This window comes from Bactrocera oleae, chromosome 3, assembly GCF_042242935.1.
Source record: "Bactrocera oleae isolate idBacOlea1 chromosome 3, idBacOlea1, whole genome shotgun sequence".
NCBI lineage: Eukaryota > Metazoa > Arthropoda > Insecta > Diptera > Tephritidae > Bactrocera > Bactrocera oleae.
In genome coordinates this window covers 57,927,708-57,937,943 of record NC_091537.1, presented here as the reverse complement: position 1 = coordinate 57,937,943, position 10,236 = coordinate 57,927,708, and positions in this window count along the sequence as shown.

Here is a 10,236-nt window from a genome sequence, read left to right as displayed (position 1 = left end):
TAATGAGTTAATGCAGAGCGGAATAAACGAAACTTGCAATACACTTAAGGACAAAATATACTATCCCAAATTCAAAGAGCACATACAGTTAATAAGAAATAACTGTGAAAAGTGCCAAAAAGTTAAGTATGATAGGAAACCGATAAGACCAAAGTTCAAACAGAGACACCTACAGATAACAACGAAATAATACATATAGACATATTTCATCTCAAAAAGCAGTATTTTGTCACAATTATTGACGAACTGACAAAATTCGCGGCAGCATACAGCATAACTGACAGAAATTGGAGGGCAAAGAAGGCGAAATTTGGAAAACCAAAACAAATCATCATGGATAATAAATTCAGACGCAGCATATTTTGAGCTTGCTGAAATGTGCGGTACAGCCGGACATAGCAGCAAGTCTCCGGTTGTCGATCTGATGCGAGAGGCAGTCTTATTTGCAAAAGAGAAGAACCCAGTTGTGTTTTTAGTTCACTGATTGTTTTTGAAGATCCACAGTTACCATTCACAAATATATAATTCGTGTGTTGGTTGTGAATTTACTGCAGCAGTGTTAGCTTTGATGAGAAAGCATCACGTTCTACGCCACATGTTCTATTGGTAAATTATTGCCAATCTGTTGCACATCACCAACATAACAAAAGCAGCACTAAAATGTTGAATTGGAGGAATTGTAATCGAATTTTGTAATAAATATTTCTTTTATGTTGCATATATTTTATTGGCGTGAAATTAAGCTTAATTGAATACTTCTGAAAAAGTTTTTCTCTTGCATGACTTTTCTCTTTTTGCAGAGTTATTTAAATAAAACTGATTTCTTCTGTATCTTCTTTTGTCCGTATTTTTCTAAAAATTTCGACTGCAATTACAACAGTTAAAATTTTTATATTAATAAGTAACACATTCTGCGCGAAATAATTACTGCAATATCGCACGAGAGTATCAGCAGAACATCAGCAACAGAGTATCGAGTCGGTTGCAGTATTCCGGTAAGTATTAAGCAGCTCAAACATATCCATAGACAATTGTCTGCGGTACCTAGTAGACATTCTCTTGTAATGTTCAATTTGGTATTCTGTTGTCAACTGGCACCTGTACTCGTGCCTCTCACACTGATATGTAATAGGGTGAGAGGCATAAAAAACAATCATTTGTGGAAACAAAATTATAATAATGTCGAGTAGCTACGAATTGATTTTTACCGGTCGGGAGAAAATTTTTAATGTAGCTTTTATTACAGAACACATTAGGAGTGATTATAATCCTTTAGATCTTCTTCTTGTAAAGTAAGTTGAATTATATATTGTAAAGTTATCGTTTAAATTTTTGTACAGATTTAAGAGCAACAAAAAGCCTCTGAATGCAAGAGATTTGCCGCAATTTGTTCCAGAGCGGACAAAGAACATTCTATTAAAGGTCCTGCACCCGTTGTCTGTTGTTGTTGTTGTAGCGGTTATCCAATCCCCGCTTCGGTGGTAAAATTTGGGTTGGTTGTCATCGAAGTCGTCTAACCGTAGGCCCTGGACATATGACCTTAACCTGCTACAGTATCCAGAACGAAGTTGCGGAAGGATCACTCTAAACTCTCCTCGAAACGATATGGATGATTGCCGACCGCTCAAGAAGTTCATAGTCCACTTCTTCAGCGCTGGAGGAAGCGTGGATTGTTTCTATGACCTCAATTATCAAGGCGTTTATAACGCTAAGTGCTGTGGTGGTGCTGTGCACTTTTCGGAAGTTACGCTCATGGTCTGCTAGGCTCAGTTGTTGAGTGAACGTCGGGAGTAGCAAGGACTCAAGTGTCTTCACTACTGGGGAATCGGACACTTTTCCAATTTTCCACACATCGGATATTTGAAGAGTGATCAGTGACAGGTTGAAGACCTCGGTTAGGTAGCTTACACAAGTCGAGCCTAGATGTTGTAGCATCAACATGTTTATTCCATCTAGGCCAATGATCTTGGATGATTTAGCCTTGTTGATGACACTTCGAACCTCCTCATCGGTGAAAGTAAGTTTGACGCAGTCTCACGGCTTTTTGCTCAACCGTCGCGTTACACATCGTTTGATCTTATCTGTCGAAAAGTACAAAGTAAATAGCTCGCGCACTTCTTCGTGTGCGTGGAGGCATGGCTTTCGAATTGAATCGTCATATCTCTTCGGAATTGACAAGACCTTAATACTAAGGACAGACATATGGTTTCCGTACAACAATGTGTACTACAATTAAAGCTCAGGAAACAGCATAGTGATACACATATGAGTTCGACATTCATCAGCTGATGCAAAAAAAATATAATCAACTAAAGAAAATAAATATAAAGCAGAAAAATTAAGCCAAGTTGCTTATAACAGCAAAGATTCATTAAATATTTTATTCAGGGGTGTTGCGGACAAATTTGCGTAGTTTGTGGAATTACAATTCAATTCTGATGTTCAATTGTGTCACAGAATCTGATTGAATTTTTGTCTTTCCGAATATATGCAAAGCCAATATTCGAATCAGCTGTTTACTAATGTGACAAAATGAATAACTTAGAAGCGTTTAATAAATTTAAAACACTGAATAAAGTCTACTAAAGTTTACAATAAGTTTCGCTATTTTAGCTTTTATTTTATTGAAAGGAAAAAGTAACGAAAAAATTAAAAGGAAGGTATGATACGATCACAATAATCCACTTGATGTACCAGGGAATCACATGCGAAATTTGGCTTGCATTTACTCGTTTGCTTATACACACGCTTACTTTACAGATTCATATCATATTATCGACTGAATATAGACGCATTTGGGTGTTAAATTACATTTAATACGTTTTGTAAATCCTCTTAACATATCTGTATTTTTTTCCATAAACTCATTAATGTGTGTTGCATGTCGCGTGAGGCTTGCGTCACTCCACTTACCAGTAATAACATATCCGCGCACTGCTCTATACATATGTACATACTAATGTGCGTCTGACATTGCCGAACAAATAATACACATACAAACCTACATATACATATGCGTACACATGTAAATATCCAACAAAAATTACAAACATTGGTCTACAAAAACAACAACAGTCTCAAGTAGCATAAGTAGAACACACACATGTCAATATGGCAGCCAAATTGCGACGATGGCAAAAGCTGATTTTTCTTCTGGAAGGCAAAGGTGTCAACCCCGCAAACCCGCAAACACAGAAAAAGTGACAAAAATTAAAACATAGTTCTTGTCGATTTAAAATATTTTTAAATGGCTCGCAAAATCAGCGTAAACATACATATTTACGATGGTTTATTGGAAAAGCTGTTAGAGCGGCAAGGGAAGCGGTGATAATCGCTAAATTATTTCATATTTCATCATAGAAAGCTAATAAATCAGAAGAATTTTCAAGGATGAGATGATGCGAGACTCTCTCATTTTCCCTAATTTGTCTGTTATTCTCTTTCCCTGATTATTAAGATTAGGGAATTTTGAACAGATGATATCACAAAAGGCGCTATGCCAGAAATAAAACCGCTAATAAAAGCAGTGTGAAACGAAATTTCCACGAACGTGTAACTAAAGTTTTTTTTGCTAATTTAATTTAAAATGATAATCATAAAACAATGATATTTTATTACGACTTTTATTGTTTCTTTGCTATATTTTTTTTATTTATACATAATGTTATATGATGTTTTAAAAATTTTATAATATGCATACACGTATTTAGGGATGTATATGCGTTATATAGGCTTACTCAGGAATCGACCATCTAAAAATAATATCGAAATGCAAAATACCCAAAAGTTATTTTTAAAATACCCAATCCATTTTCTGATTGACAAATGTTATAAAAAATGTGAGTTTTGACAGCTCTCTCTCTCTCGAATCAAAGAGTTTCGCATCATGTCATCCTTGGAATTGTAACCAGGGATAATGGGATGCCCAACTCTTTCCAGTGTGAGAGCGCCTTAATTAGCGTTTTTATAACATTTTTCATTGTAGCCAGATCAGTCAAAATAATAATTTTTGGGCATTTAAATTAAAATACCCAACATTTATTAAACTTAACATATGCAGAAACTATTTAAACCCTTTTTTGTGATTTTGTAATATATAATATTAAAACTTTTAGTTTTTGAACCTTCAATATTTAATCAAAAAATTAAAGGTATTAGCTCTCAATTAATAAATGTTTTTTATAATTTTCAATTGAAAATTCGCGTTTTCTTTCATTTTCATTGTTTTCCATTTTTTGTTAGTGATCTTTAACAGCGGCAACAAATCTCTCTGTTTACATATTTTTCTGTAGGATTTCAGTCCGGCCGTTCCTCTTTTTCCAATTGCCAAACGTCAGTCCTCCTGATTTTTGACAGTTGCTTGAGTTCAGGAGGTTTTGACGTTTAGCAATTGCGCTCTCGTTTCCAGTGCAAGAAGAGTTGTGTATCTCTTTATCTCTGATTGTAACCATTGAAGTAAACGAATGGTAGTGAAGAAATAAAGTGTAAATTGAAAATCAGAAGTGTTAATGGGGCTCAACCGGGATTTGCGTAAAATAGTAAAGTAAAGTGGGAAAAAATAAAAAGAAGCAATTTGTGAAAATGAAAAAAAAGAACATACAGTTTGTGGAGTGCGCAAATGACTATCCAGTGCGCCATCACTGGTAGTTAATCAGCGCAGCCCCAGTGAAGAAAGCGACTGTACCAGTACGTGGTCAGAAGTTTCAATTGGTGAAGACAGTTTTTTGGTGGAAGCGACTGTACCAACGTTAATCAGAACAGCCAGTGAGTTTGGCTTCTGTTGAAGGAACAATTAGTAAGAACATATATGAAAAAAAAAACAAAAAAAAAAAAAAAATCAGTTAAAAAAGTGAAGAAAAACTGACAAAAAAACTTTGAGCAGCAAAGCTCTGAGTGGCAAAACTGAAATCAGTAAAACTTTTAGCAGCAAAGCAACGTAGCAGTGAGCGAAAGAACAGAAAACAAAAGCAGGGAGAGAACAGCAGATCGACGCCAACCGAGCAGCAAAACCCACACGAGATAAATTCTATATTTGTATATTTTGAGTAGAAGCGTCAAGTAGTAGTATGTGTAGCTATTAGTGTATAAGAAAGCACGCTTGTACATTTGATTTAAGAACTTCAGAGAGGAAATTGAAAAGAAATCATTGAATTTGTGAAAGAGATTTATCACTATAGTAAAGATAAGAGAATTGCTTTAAAAACTTTAACAATTAGAGCAATGACAGTAGAGACCTTAGAAGAAAAGTTAAGGGAGCTAGGGTTAAACGCTACAGGCAGAAAAAAGAGTTGCAATTGCGTCTGCTACAACACTTAGTTTTCGGGGACGAGCGAGAATGAATCGACCAATTCGTCGGACGCTGACGCCGTAGCTGTTTCGTCAACTGCCCAAAAGATGTTGTTTACGTTGTGTGATGTAAAAGACAGTGTTTCAGATTTTTATAGGAATGATACTTATTACGTTCACCACTGGGTTGTAGAATTTGACGAAATAGCTGGGTGGAATAATCTACAGCGGTTTGTATATGCGAAGCAGTTGCTAAAGGGCAAGCGAAATCGTTTGTGCGTGGGTTGGTGGGTGTAAGAGACTGGAGTAGTTTTAAGCGCTCTCTTATTGATAAGTTTGGGAATAAATTATGTGCGTCCGAAGTGCATTGAGAATTAAAGCAAACAAGGGAATTTTATATCAAGCGAAGACAGTGGGCGAATTGAAGGAACAAATTCGCATATACGAGAAAGTTAGGGGTGTTCAAGTAGCTGCAAACAAAGGATACGTGGGACAGATTGCTACAGAAAGTAAAGGGTTGATGAAAAAGAGTGTTTTAAATGTGACAAAGAAGGTCATATAGCAAGGGACTGTCTGGAAGCCGGGTCGAGTAATTTTATTTGTTTTAAGTATAATAAAAAGGGGCATTATGCGCTATAGTATAAAGAGTAGAGGGACAGAATGATCAAAAGTGAACGGGTAAATACGGTTGATAGCAAAATGGAAACTGCCAGTGAAGGTGGAAAGATTTTCGTTGATGCTACTATCAATGGCTTTACCTTTAATGCATTAGTAGATACAGGATGCATTGCGTATATCATGAGGTATGATACCCTATTGATGTTAGCAGAGATAGAACTAACTGGGAAAAAACAGAGAATGTTTGGTATTGGCAAAGCCGTGCTTACGACATTAGGCAGCTTTACGGCCGAAATGACAGTAGAGGGACTTTCATTGAACGTAACATTTTACGTGGTTAGGGGACGTGATATTCCGTATGCAGCAGTGATCGGAAATGACGTTCTTCAGGATGTTGATATAGTTTTTAGGAAAGGTAGTGATAGGTTCAGAAAACCTGACAATGATAGTTACTACCCTAAGAAGCCTAGTCATGGGACTGTAGAGATGAAGTTAATATTGAAAAACACAAAGCCAGTATTTTAGCGACCACGTAGGGTGTCGCAAGCGGATCAGCAACGTATTGACAAAGAAGTCGCACGTATGCTTAAGGAGGGTATTATACAGAATAGTGTGTCGTAATACACAAAGAAAACCTGAACAAAACGGTTTTGTTGTGATTTTAGCAAAATTAGTGAACAAATAATAAGAGACAATTTTCCAATGACAGTCGGGTAAGAAGCGTTAGACAGATTGCAGGGTGCAAGTGTCTTCCCTACATTAGATTTGAAGAACGGATTTTATCATTTGCCAATAGAACCGGGTTCCCGACAGTACACGTCTTTCGTAACCCAAAATGGCCAATACGTGTTCTGCGTTGTGCCTTTTGACACCAATAATTCACCAGCGGTATTTTGACATGCTTGAGGATGGAACTGTTATAATGTACATGGACGATATCGTCATTCCCGCAAGGATGAGAGAGAAGGTCGTGAGAAATTAGAAAGATTATTAACACATGTAAGTGAAAACGGTTTACACATCAGATGGAATAAATGTCAAATTTTTAAGAAAAGAATTAGTTTCTTAGGGTTCTCAATTTAGACCGAAGTATTTAGGACCGTTCAAGATAGTCGCTAAACTAAACCATGACAGATACAAGGTCGAAAGGTAGGAAATGCGGAAGGACCAAAGAAAGCGATGACAGTTACGGAAAATATGAAAAAGTGGACTTAATTATCGAGGTCGAATAATAGATCAGGACGGCTGATTGTAGGAACGATACGGTAGCATGACAAATACTAACAATACCGACTGAACGAAAAAATAACGAAGCGTTCATCATAGCGGAAGGGAAATTGTAACAGTCGATATAGTTTTTAACTTATAAGATCAGAAGAATTATGACCATTGAAATAAACGGATGGTAGTGAAGAAATAAAGTGTAAAGTGAAAATCAGAAGAGTTTTATTGGCGAGTTACTAACCTACATACATATGTTGCATGCAGACAGACATACAAACATTATGCGATCTGTCATATTTGTTTACATACACACATAATTATACATATATTATATGTGCTACCGCCTGGTCTTCTCAGATGTTATCAAAACTTTTACTGACCAAACCAAATAAATATATTATTTATAAAACATATATTAATTAAATATTTAGGTAATAATACAACCCTTATTTTATTATATACTTCAAGCGATTTTATGGAATTCATCATGAAATAGGTAAATTTGAACATAGATACCAAACCTACATTTCTTAACATTGGAATTAGCATAATTTTTTTTTTCCTTTAACAGTGTAAATGTTCCATTCTGCTATTTTTAAGTTTTAGTTACCATAAATATTGGTTACATTTATTAACTGTGAAACTCGTGATGATAGAGTTGATAACAGAATGATTGAAAATAATTGAATAACGCATCAAAATGACTCAACGATCATAAAATTTGATTTTCAGTTTTTTAAGGGAAACTTTATATAATGTGTATATCATCTAAATAATTGTTAAGTATTATGTATGTCGTACTCTAAGACACAGTGTTCAATAAAAATATTAGTTGGAGACCTAGTCTATTTGTATCATTTCCCATTATCATTCCCATTTTCCAAGTATAAAATTAAGATTGATGAAGCGATTTTTAGTTACATGTCAATAATGTGAAAAACAAGTTTCACTTTTGCGTGGTTTCATAAAACCACACAATCCTTTTTCTTACATGTCAAAGTGAAAGAAAGCATATGAAATGTCTTCAAACGACGCCATAGACGCTGTGCAGATTATAACTACTTTACCCCTTACACTTACGTATACATGTAATCATACATCCTTGTCCTAGTATTATAAAAAAGCATAGCTGAACTGCTCTAATATCCCTAATTTTAATGTTAATTTTTTTTCTTTATTTACCTATTTATCTTATACAGAATTAACGCTAATTATAATAGTATCGATAATAATTATTGAAAAAATTACAGTTTTAACTATATATTTAATATATACATATATACAAATATATTTGATATAATCATATTATTATTATCTGAAAATAATGATTCATAAAATAGTTATAATATCTGAAAAAGGAGATTAAAAACTCTGAAAAGATGAATTAAATAAAAAGAATAATATTATCTGAAAAAAAGATTAATTAAATAAAAATAGTAGTAATCTCTGAAAGAACAGACTAATTTTATCAGAAAAAAAGATTAATTAAATAAAAGGAGTAAAAAAAACTGAAAGAAAGATTAATATTAGAGTATATAGTATAATAATAGTTATAATAATAATAATAATATGTTGAATATGATATGAGAAAATCGCGTCGGTGTGAATTCTAATATTAAACATAACACAATCTGAAAAAAAGTCTATTGAATTAATCAAAAAATATACACACAGCAATAATATATTTATAGTTTTACTAACACTAGATCTACCAAGTCCGACAATTCAAATAAAAAAACAACAAATTTTTCGGAATGTAGCACAAAAACTTCTTGATTTTAACACTTCCTATTACTTAATAATTCAACTATACAAAAAACAATAAAATGCATTTAACTATTGGTTTCAGTGATTGTTTTAAGTAAGATAATTGAAAATTCATTTGAAATTACGTGATTCTATTCAGGTACATGGCAGTGTACATATTTTAACACAACAGATTTTTACAAAGCGACTTTTAGTAAAAACAAAAAAAAAAGTGTATAAAGAATGCCAGCAAGTCTAGTGTTAATGGCACAGCGTATGTAAGTTTCCAAACTAAAATTTAAGCCCTGAATCATCATATGAATAAATATTTTTTTCCGATGTAAAATTAACCGCACCGAACTCATGAAACAAACACTTGTTTTTAGATATTTTATTGCTCTGCGCAGGCCGCTTTAAACACAACATTGTTTTGCAGGCCGCCTTGAACCATAAAACAAACATTTATTACACACACACACTAATAATGATAGTAGTTGATAAAACTAACCGAATAATTCATATATGCTGCTCCAATATAATAGCTATCCAAATGATGATACTGGTGCTGAATAGGAATTGCAATTCTATTAAAACAAATGAATTAGTTACATATATACAAAATATAATTTAAAATTCACACAAAATCCATTCAACATACTTTTTTCTTTTACAATCGCAAATAAGAAATTGGAAATGTTAGCATGATTAATTTGAATTCCGAGGAACAAATGTTATTTATATAATTCTAAGTATTTTAGACAAATTTTTTTCTCATTGCATCAAGGTTAAAAAAAAACCGAAACGAGTGCGTTGGTGTTGGTGCTTGATGCAGAGAATGTAGATTATAGAGAAGGTTCACAATGCGGCCATTAGCAAAATATTTCACGTTTCGCAGGGGTACTGAAAACGATGAGGGTATTTCACCACTTTTGGAAGGGGTACTGAAAACGATGAGGATATTTCACCAAATGTCCACAATTAACATTAGGGGACTGAAAAATAGCAGAATTGAGCATTTTCAATGGTAATTGAGAAAAATAATGCTAATTTCAATGTTAAGAAATGTACTCCTTCAGATTCGTATATTTACAATGCGCAAACGACTTTAGATATAATTTGAAGATATTCTTCCTATACAGGGTGGCTAACGAATCATGCTACAAAATTAAACCGTAATAAGTTTCTTTTTAGTCAATGCATTACATTAAATTTTGTTATTGTATAGAAAATTTTATTTCATTTAAACAATTAATTAATCTTTCATACTTAACCACGCATATGCGACACCTAATTCGGGATTGCCTCAATTATCTGTTTAATGGACTGCTTCAGTTCAGTCAGATTTCTGGGTTTGATTTTGTA